The sequence below is a fragment of the Chrysochloris asiatica genome, unplaced genomic scaffold (genome assembly GCF_000296735.1).
Source record: "Chrysochloris asiatica unplaced genomic scaffold, ChrAsi1.0 scaffold00233, whole genome shotgun sequence".
Lineage (NCBI taxonomy): Eukaryota > Metazoa > Chordata > Mammalia > Afrosoricida > Chrysochloridae > Chrysochloris > Chrysochloris asiatica.
In genome coordinates this window covers 2,197,963-2,208,824 of record NW_006408751.1, presented here as the reverse complement: position 1 = coordinate 2,208,824, position 10,862 = coordinate 2,197,963, and the positions used below count along the sequence as shown (strand labels likewise).

The window sequence follows — 10,862 nt, the reverse complement described above, 5'->3', positions numbered from 1 at the left end:
ATATATATATATATATATATATATATATATATATATATATGAAGCTCTGGTAGCGTAGTGGTTAGGAATCGGGCTGCGAACCGCAAGATGAGCAGTTTGAAACTACCAGCTGTTCTGCGGGAGAAAGATGAGGCTTTCTGCTCCCATAAAGATTTACAGCCTTGGAAAACCTGTGCAGGGCCACAATGAATCAGAACCAACTCCACGTCACATAACAACAAAAACATGTTTTTGCATCTCTAGAAAACCTGAACTGAAACAGGTACTAAATAAGACCTATGTTCACGAGATTCTGTAAGAGACAGTGAAGCACAATAGCTAACGATGCAAACTCATATCCAAGTGGAGGCACTCTGCCACTTGTTCTGTGACCTTGGGTGAATGACCCAATCTCTTTTTGTTTCAGAGGTCTTCATCCGTAAAACAAGAGTACTATTATCTGCTTCATTAGAATACAGTGCAAAGTTAATGACTTACATGCACATAAAATAACAGAACAAGTCATAATTAGTGTTCAACAAGCTTACACTGTTTGTTTGGTATATATATATATATATATACATAATAAACACAATGACAGCTTTGCTCAGTGAGGCTTTATTGTAATTCTTTGCTACAGTCATTTTCATTTCTTTTAAGCACAGGGAATTGTAAATGGAGTGTAGGGGAATTTCAATTCCAATTCAGTTAGCCACTAAGTTCAGTGATTTGTTCAAACTCCCTTCATTTGTAAGTTGGAATTAGAACTTCAAGGATGAATGAAGACCATTAGAGGCAGTAGCACATTCAACCCAGCCACTCATCTTCTCAGCCCAATGCCATCCTTCTCAGTAGGTGAGACGATAGACTGAAAGCAGAATTGAAGAATGCAATTGCATGGATAACTAGAGATGTTATGGTACTCTGCAGGGACTAATCAAATAGTAGTTTCGAGGTGCCAGATAGGATAGGGAACTATATGTATAGCTATTACATAGTATGCTGCTAATAGAACTTTATGCTCACTACCAGTACGTGGAAAACAGATGCAAACACAGAAGCTCATCTGCAGTAGGTCCAGGGACTTACCTGTTTCCTGGCCCTAGTGAAGCCACTGATATCAGTAGTCAAATAAACCCAGTAAAGACTCTCTACCCTTCTGTCATTTTTCATTTTGTTTTTAACAGCTTTAATTGAGATGAAATTCTCACACAATTAAGTTCACTTTTTTAAAGTCAACAATTCAATATTTTTAATATAGTAAAAAATGTAAAACTAGGAATTTGTACAAGGTAGGAATCCATCCGAAAAGGAAAACTCAAATATTTTCCACAAAAATGAATGATGGAAAAGTGATTAAGACTCTATCCTGTCAAAAGTGGAAAACCTACAAGACCCCAAAATACAAAGCAACACTGTCAAGTTCCAGCTCCCACAGGTTTCACTATATATTCACAGAATTTTGCAGCCAAAACAACTAATTTCAGAAAATTTTCATCAACCTGAAATCCCATATCCCATAATGCTTATAGTCACTCATCCCCTGCCCATCTTCCGATTGTCATTAATCTAATCTATAGATTTGCCCATTCTAAACATTTCATATGCATTGTTTTGTTGCTGTTGTTGTTAAGTGCCATTGAGTTGGTTCTGACTCATAGTGATCCTGTGTACAGTTTCTGAGGAGCAGCTGGTGAATTTGAACCACCTACCTTTTGATTCAAACCAACCTTGTGGTGGAGTGCTTATCCTACATAGAATCATAAACTCTGTGGCCTTTTCTGTCTGGCTTCTTTCACTTAGCATGCTTTTGAGATGTGTTCATGTTGAAGCATATATCAGTAGTTTATTTTTAGGGATTGAGTAATATTCCCCTGAATCTATATATCACATTTTTAAATTTTTATGTATCATTCCATGGACATATGGTTAGTTTCCACTTTCTGGCTATCATGAATGATGTTGCTATGAATATTCATGCTCAAGTTTTTCTTAGATGTTTTCATTTCTCTTAGGTATAACCCAGAAGTGCAATTGCTAGGTCATATGATAACTCTAAATTTAATTTTTGAGGCAGTATTAAATTGCACTCCAAAACAACTGAGTTCTTTAGTTCCCTGGTGTCTAATGATGATGCCCATCTTTTCAGGCTCTTATTGGCCATTTGTATAACTTGATTGGAGAAACTCATTTTTTTAGTGGACACATGGTTTCAAAGCTAAAGGACTATATTTCCTAACTTCATTTACAATTTAGCGTGTCCATATAAATGAACTCTGGCTTATGGTGGAGTGTGAGCATTTGTCAGTAGCCCTAAAACATTGTCCAGGCCAAGAGAGACCTGCCTGTGGCCATGGCTGAGAAGAGGCTGTCCTGACTGGAAGGATTGTGCCCTGAGTATGTGTAACCCTGAACAGCAACCTGTTCACATCCCTAATGTGGCACTGTAAGATAAATACTGGATAAAGTCTGTTTGAACTACAAGGTTGGTGGTTCAAACTCACCAGGTGCTTCTTGCCAACCTTATACAGGGTTGCGATGAGTCAGCACTGACTTGACAACACTTAACAGCAACAATAAAGCTTTCTGGAAGTGAGTTTGAGTGGAAAGATGACTTCTAAGAAATCCTGTTTGCTCTAACTTCAAATGATATGCCATATTCAACTACTTATCAGTCCCTGTGCTGATACCGCCTGGTGGAGTCAACATTATCTCTCTCCTGAATTACTTTAATATCCCATAAACTCTTTCTTCTGCTTCTCTTATCCTTGGCCCTCTATGGAACACACTTAAAACAGCTACAAGATAATTTAAAACACAAAACAGATCAATTGATTCCTCTGCTTAAAGTTTTCAAAGGCTCTGCTGTTGTAAGTACCATTGAGTTGGTTCTGACTCAGAGTGACCCTTTATGGGGTTTCTGAGCAGCAGCTAGTGAGTTTGAACCATCCTTGTCACAGTGGCTTAAAGGCTGTACAGAGTCTGTCCATCCCTGATTAAGTGTACAGCTTTATTCACTTTCTCCAGTTACCCTGGCCTCAAGTCTTTCTATGGGACACATCTGGCATACCTCAGGGTTTTTCACATTGACTGCTTCCTCATCCTGAAATACTCTGTCCACAGAGTCAGAGAATTCACCCCTCAACTCTTGCAGGTTTGGTGTAAATGCCACTTGCTCAATAAGGTCCACTTTAGCCACCTTATTTAAAATGACGTTTCCTTCACTCCTCTAAATCCCACTTACCTTTTTCAGCCTTTCCCCATCTTGTAACTGCATCATAAAACACACACACACACACACACACACACACACACACACAAACCAAACCTACTGCTTTTGAGTGGATTCTAACTCAAAACAACATTATGTAGGGTTTTTGAGACTGCAAATCTTTGCAAGAGCAGATAAGCCTCATCTTTCTCATTAGCTAACTGCTGAATTAATAAGATTCTAACTGTAAGTTGAAATTTTCTGAAACATTTGACTCTATTGCCTGGTCAAGGACTCTTAAAGACATCATAGACTTACCTCCTGGCAAGGGTTCAGTTTTGCCACTGACTAGTTTGGACACAGAACAGTTGATTCTTTCACATCTTCAAGGGTCCAGATTAATTGGTACTTCCAGACAAAGCAGTCAGTAAAGGGTTTCTCTTTTAGCAAAAGGAGACTCTTCTGCCTTTCTATTTCTGCTTGATGACCATCTAAATCTAATCTAACTGTTACTATCTTAAGAGTTCCTTAAAAGCATCAAGTTGTAGCCCATACATTCTCAGATTCTGAATTTGCTGCACTTTTCCACTCATGTTCCGGCCTCAGTCTATAACTGGCATGCTTCACAACTGGACATTTTGATCAAATGTTTTACCACGTAACAACTGATCTCTAGACAATCGTATCCATAACATCTACTCAACTACAGCCAGAATACCTTTGTTACCTTTTTGCTTTTATTATTGCATCATCCCACTTACAGTATCAAATTTTACCATATAGTAAGAATATTTGGGTACATATAATAAAAGGAAAAAGAAAATTGGCTGAAACAAAATGGAAGCTAGTTTCTCATACAGCAAAAACCATGAGATGCAAGCACTTTCTTGTGCCCATTTTTAACATACCATGTTTATGGTCCACCACTTGTCTATCAGTTTGTTGTACTGTGATGACTTGTGTGCTGCTATGGTGTCAGAAGCTATGTCACTGGTATTGTAAATGCCAGAAAGGTTACCTAGGGTGGACAGGTTTCAGCTTAGCATCCAGACTAACACAGACAAGAATGAAAGAGAAATGAATTAATGCTGAATGCTTAGTCACTGAAAACCATGTGAATAACAGTGGACTGTTGTCAGATATAGTGCTAGAAGATAAAAACATATAATCAGATTGAGGATATTGTCAGATTTAGTGTCAGAAGAGTGAGAGATATATAAAAAATGACTGGACAAAGAGCTGCTCCCTCAAATAGAGTTCACCATAATGATGCGAATGTAGTAAAGCTTTTGGGATCTTCATTTGCTGATGTGGCACAACTCAAAATGAGGAGAAACATCTGCAAACATCTTTAATAACCAAAATATGTAACTATGAAATATGAATCTAGGAAATCTAGAAGTTGTCAAAAATGAAATGGAACATATAAAGATCAATATCCTAGACATTAATGAGCTGAGATGGACTGGTAGTGGCCATTTGAATCACTCAATCACATGGTTTACTATGCTGGGAACAACAAATTGAAGAGGAGTAGTGTTGCATTTATCATCAAAATGAACATTTCAAGATATATTTTGAAGCACAAAGCTGTGTGTGATAGGTAATATTCATACACCTACTAGTAAGACCTGAATTCTGGAGTGGCATTATTGCATAAGTACTGGACTGTTAGCCACAAGGTCAACTATACAACTCAGTAGCTGTTCTTTGGAAACCCTACACAGGGTTGCTATGAATTGCAACCTACTAGATGCTACTGAACAACAACAACAACAAAGACCCATCATTATCACTATTATTCAGATTTATGCACCAAGCACTAAAGTCAGTGATGATGAAATTGAAGAATTCTACAAACTTCTTCAGTCTGGTAATTAGTGGTGATTGGAATGCAGCCCTTTGTAAAAAAAAAACAAAAAAACAAAAAAAACAAAAACAAAAAGAGGAAGCATCATAGTTGGAAAATATGGTCCTGGTGGTAGAAATGATGGTAGAGAGCACATGAGAGAATTTTGTAATACCAACAACTTATTCGTGGCAAATACTTTATAAACAATATAAAAGGTGACTGTGCACATGGACATCACCAGATGGAATACACAGGAGTCAAACTGACTACATCTAGGAGGAAAGACAGCAGAAAAGCTCAATATCATCAACCAAAACAGGACCAGGACTGAATACGGAGCAGACCATTCATTGTTCTCATATGCAAGTTCTGAAAAGATCAAAATGGATGTCAGAAGAGACTCTAAAACTTCCTCTTGAACTTAGAGAAGCTAATATTACTTGAAGAAATGAGGAAGTCTAACAGTTGAACAGAAAAATTAAAGAGTGAGTTGAGAAGAAAAAATAAAGTATTTTAAACAAAATGTGCAAAGAACTGGGTTTAGAAAAACAACGGGAAAGAACAGGCTCAGTGTTTCTTAAGCTGAAAGAACTGAAAACAAAATTCAAATCATGACTTGCAATTTTGAAGGATTCTATGAACAAAATATTGAATGATTTGGAAAATAAACTCAGATGGAAGAAATACATAAAGCCACTATAACAACAAGAAATGGTTAATGTTCAACAATTTCAAGAAGTAGTATAGACAATGGTGTTGAAGGAAGAAGTCCAAGCTGCACTGAAGGCTTTAGAGAAAAACAAGCCTCCAGGAATTGATAGAATTCAAGTAGAAATCCTTCAAAAACATGATGCAACACTGGAAGCATTCATTTGTGTATGCCAAGAAATTTGGAAGAGAGTTACCTGGCCCTGGTAGCGTAGTGGATTGCAAACTGTGCTGCTAAGCTCAAGGTCAGTAGTTCAAATCTACCAGTCACTCCATGGGGGAAAGATGAGGCTTTATTCTCCTGTAGAGATTTACAGCTTCAGAAACTCTCTCCAGAATCACTATGAGTCATAAATAACTCAGTGGTACACAACCACCACCAGCTCTTGGCCCAGTAGGAAGAGATCCATATTTGCACCCATTCCAAAGAGAAATGGCCCCCAAATATGTAGAAATCATCTAAATATATCATTAATATTTTTATTAAAATTTTTCTGAAGATAATTCAAAAACAGCTCCAACAATACATTGACAGAGAACTGCCAGAAATTTAAGTAGAATTCAGAATAGGACATGGAACTAGGAATATCACTGATGGTGACAGATGGATCTTGGCTGAAAGATGAGAATGCCAGAAAGATGCTTACTCGTTCTTTATTGACTATGCAAAGCTTTTGATTATGTGAATCATGACAAGCTATGGACAACATCGCAAAGAATGGGTATTTCAGAATATTTAATTATGCTTATGCAGAACCTGTACATAGACAAAGTGGTAGTCATTCAAACAATGTAATGGGGTACTGAGTGGTCTAAAATCAGGAAAGGTATGCTCTGGTGTTATATTCTTTCTCCATACTTATTCAATCTGTATGCTAAACAAATAATCCAAGAAACTTAATTATAAGAAGAAGAATGTGCCATCAGAATTGGAGGAAGACTCATTAACAACCTGAGATATTCAGATGATAAAACCTTGCTTGCTAAAAATGAAGAGGACTTAAAATATTGATAAAGATCAAAGACCACAGCCTTTGGTATGGGTTACACTCAATGTAAAGAAAACAAAAATCTTCACAAATGGATCAGTAAATAACATAGTGTTAAGTGGAGCTCATGAAGACCAGTAAAAATCAAAGTGATTCCAAGAAGCTGACCCCTCCCACTACAGAAGTAGAAGAAGAAAATGAGAATGAGGAAATGTCAGAAGATGATGAAAAAGAAGAAGCTGTGGAAGAGGTTGTCATTCCTCATTAAAATGACATGCAGAATATCTTTCCCCCACAGGCCAAGAAAGCAGCTGTCACCCCTGGCAAGAAGACAGTCGACACAAGAAGACTGTTACAGCAGCCAAAGCAGCAGCAACACCTGGCAAGAAGGGAACCACCCCAGGCAAAGCTGAGCTGGTGATTTCCAGTAAAAAGGAACTGCCCCTCCAGCCAAGGGGGCAAAGAACGGCAAGAGAGTGATGAGGCAGATGATGAAGACAGTAAGACAGTAAGGAAGATGTTGAGGATAAGGATGAATATGAGCCAATTATAATGAAATAAGCAGCTGCTCCTCACTTCAAAAACAAGGATGATGAGGAGGACAACAAGGATAATGATGAGAAGGATGACAAAGATAAAGAAGATGACTCTGAAGAAAAGGCCATAGACACAATGTCGGCAAAAGGCAAGAAAGTTCCTGCCTCAGTGTGACTGAGGAGGACAATGGTGATGATGAGGAGGAAGAAGACAAAAATGAGGAGGAAGATGATGAGAATGAAGATGAGGAGGAGAATGATGAAGAGGACGATGAAGAGGAGGAAGAACCTGTCAAGGAAATGCCTGAAAAATGAAAATAGGAAATGGTCAGACAGAAAGCTGCACCTGAAGCCAAGAAATAGAAAGTGAAAACCGTAGAACAGACTACAGCTTCCAATGTCTTTGTTGGAAACCTGAACTTCAACAAGTCTGCTCTGAAATTTTAAAAACTAGTCTCAGTTATCTTTTTGCAAAAAAATGATCTAGTGGCGATAGATGTCAGAATTGGTATGACTAGGAAATTCTGATATGTGGATTTTGAATCTGCTGGAGACCTGGGAAAAGCTTTATAACTCACTGGTTTAAAAATTTTTGGTAATGAAATTAAACTAGAGAGACCAAAAGAAAAACACAGTAAAAAAAAAAAAAAAAAAAAAATAGAGATGCCAGAACACTTGCGGCCAAAATTTTGCCTAGCAAAGTCACTCAAGATGAATTTAAAGAAGTGTTTGAAGATGTCATAGAAATCAGATTAGTCAGCAAAGATGGAAAGGGTAGAGGGATTGCTTACCTTGAATTCCAAACAGAAGCTGATGTTGAGAAAACCTTAGAAGAAAAGCAGTTAACAGAGATTAATGGCCTGTCAATATCCCTGTACTACTCTGGTAGCATAGTGGTTATGAGTTGGGCTGCTAACCTCAAGGTCTGCTAGTTCGAAACTATCAGTGGTTCCATGGAAGAAATATAAGGCCTTCTGCTCCTGTAAAGATTTACAGCCTCAGAAACGCTATACAGGGTTGCTATGAGTCGGAGCCTATTCCACAGCACACCACGGTGGGAGAAAGGTCAAAATCAAGACCACAAATTCAAGAGTACCAGCACATGAACCAGTGAATCAAAAACTGGTTTTTAGCAGCTTCTCTTATAGCGCAACAGAAGACACTCTCCAGTAAGGGTTTGAGAGGGCAACTCTACCATGGTACCTCAGAATCAAAACGGTAAATCTAGAGGGTAAGCATTTATAGAATTTGCTTCATGTGAAGATGCTAAAAAAGCTTTAAATTCTAGTAATAAAAGAGAAATTGAGGGCAGAGCCATCAGGCTGGAGCTGTAAGGGGATCCCCTACCTAACACAAGCCAGATGTCCAAAACTATGCTTGTCAAAGGTCTGTCTGAGTACACAACTGAGGAAACACTGAAGGAGTCATTTGATGGCTCTGTTTGCTCCAGGATACTCATGGCCCTGGGGGCAAATGTGCTGCTCCAAAGGGTTTGGGTTTGTAGACTTTTACAGTGAGAAAGATGTTAAAGCTGCCAAGAAGGCCATGGAGGGTGGGGAACTGGATGGAAACAAAGTTACATTAGACTGGACGAAGCCTAAGGTCTAAGGTGGCTTCAGGGGACAAGGTGGAGGCCAAGGAGGATTTGGAGAATGAGGCAGCCATGGTAGAGGAGGCTGGGTTGGATTTGTTGGCAGAGGCTGGGGAGGATTTGGAGGGCAAGGTGGCTTCTGAAAAGTCAGAATAGGAGATCACAAGCCACAAGGAAAGAAGAGGAAGTTTGAGTAGATATTCTATCCCTGTCCATCCCTCTTCCATTTGAGAAAAAGGATTTTGGGTTTTCACTCTGTTACTGGATAATGACAGAGCCTCTGAGTACATTCCGAGACAGTAGTCATGTGGTCTACTTAGAAATCCTACGGAACACATTTCAAAGGAAGCTATCCTGTGGTTTTGACTGGACTTGAATTTACATTGTTTTATCCCACGTACAAAACCATTTTTTTCCTACAAATAGTTTTTTGTTTTTGTTTATTGAGTTGGAGAGTATAAAGGAAAGAAGGATGTTTTATCATGGTTTTTGCTTCAGCGATTTTGGAACAAACTAAAAAGTCCTAAAATTTGGAAAAAGAAGAAATCAAAAGGCATATTGCATTAGACAAATCTGCTGCACAAGACCTCTTTAAAGTTCAATTGCAAAGATACCAGTTTGAGGACAAAAGTTCCCCTACCCAAACCATGGTATTTTCAGTAGCCTCATATGTATATGAAAGGTGGACAATGAGAAAGGAAAACCAGAGAACAATTCATGCATTTGAGTTGTGGTGTTGGAGAAGAATAATGAAAGTCCCATGAACTACCAGAAGAGCAAACAGGTCTGGGGAAATACAGCCAGAGTACTCCTTATAAGCCAAGATGGTGAGACTTCGCCTGCCATACCTTGGACATGTTATCAAGCAGAACCAGCTCCTGGAGAAGGTTATCATGCTTGGCAAAGTGGAGGGTCAGTGAAAAAGTGGAAGACCCCCAAGGATGTAGATTGGCAGCAGTAATGGGCTTAGGCATAACAGCAGTTGTGAAGATACCCAAACTGGGCAGTGTTTTGTTTTGTTGTGCATGGGGTCGCTATTAGTTAGAGTCAACTTGATGGCATCTAACAACAACAACAACAATTTTTATGGCTCAAAAAATATACTAGAGCATCAGCTATCTCTTTCCAGTCAGTAATTAAAAGAATGGGGAATGAAGAAAGCAATACTCACTTTAATGTGATTCACTTGCCACACTTCTAGTTACATCTAATTGACTAAGTAGTACTTACCTGGCTACACACAAATTCCAGAGAGACTGTGACATGGAGTCTTTTATCAGGGAGGAAATATGGCTAGATAAAAAATACATATTCTAGCTTATAAGATAGAAAGAAATAAAGGCTATTGGAACAACTAGTAAATAATGCCACCGAAGTCAGTTCATTAACTCTCCAAGAGATAAAGTTAAACTATTAGGTGATATTCTATTAACCCATGTCTGGAAAACTCTACATACAATGCTACAAATCATTCTGCAACTTAAAGACCCATCTATCCTAGAGTATACATTTGCTGTTATTGTTGTTAAGCACCATCAAGTTGGTTCTGACTCATAGTGACCCTGTATAGGTTTCCAAGGAGCAGCTGGTGAGTTTGAATGACCGACCTTGCAGTTCAAACCAACCTTGAGGTCAAGTGCTTATCCTATGGTGACACACCAGGACTCCAGAGTATACACTTAGCCTCATAAAATATTGCTAACAGACTAATAACCAAATAGAATGTGACATCCAGCTGGACCTTCCCAATCTATCGGGGAGTGCAATATGGTTCATGTCAAACAAAACAGATTAGAAAAGCTGCTGTTCACTTGAACTAAAATGTGGACAACACAACATACAGTGATAAAATAGTCTTCTTGACACAGTTCCCTAATACCCACTCCAGCTTGGGGTAAAAAAGCTATGCATTACATTTTTGTCTTTGATTAAACAGCATACCACCCTGGAATATTGAAATAAATGAGTATAAGCAAACTATGATTTTTTTTTTCTT

General features: G+C 38.4%; 1 pseudogene; it reads left to right on the top strand.

The window, feature by feature from the left end:
• Positions 1–9,063, top strand: part of LOC102839646 — a 128,077-nt pseudogene extending 119,014 nt beyond the window's left edge.
• The last annotated feature ends 1,799 nt before the right edge of the window (positions 9,064–10,862 follow it).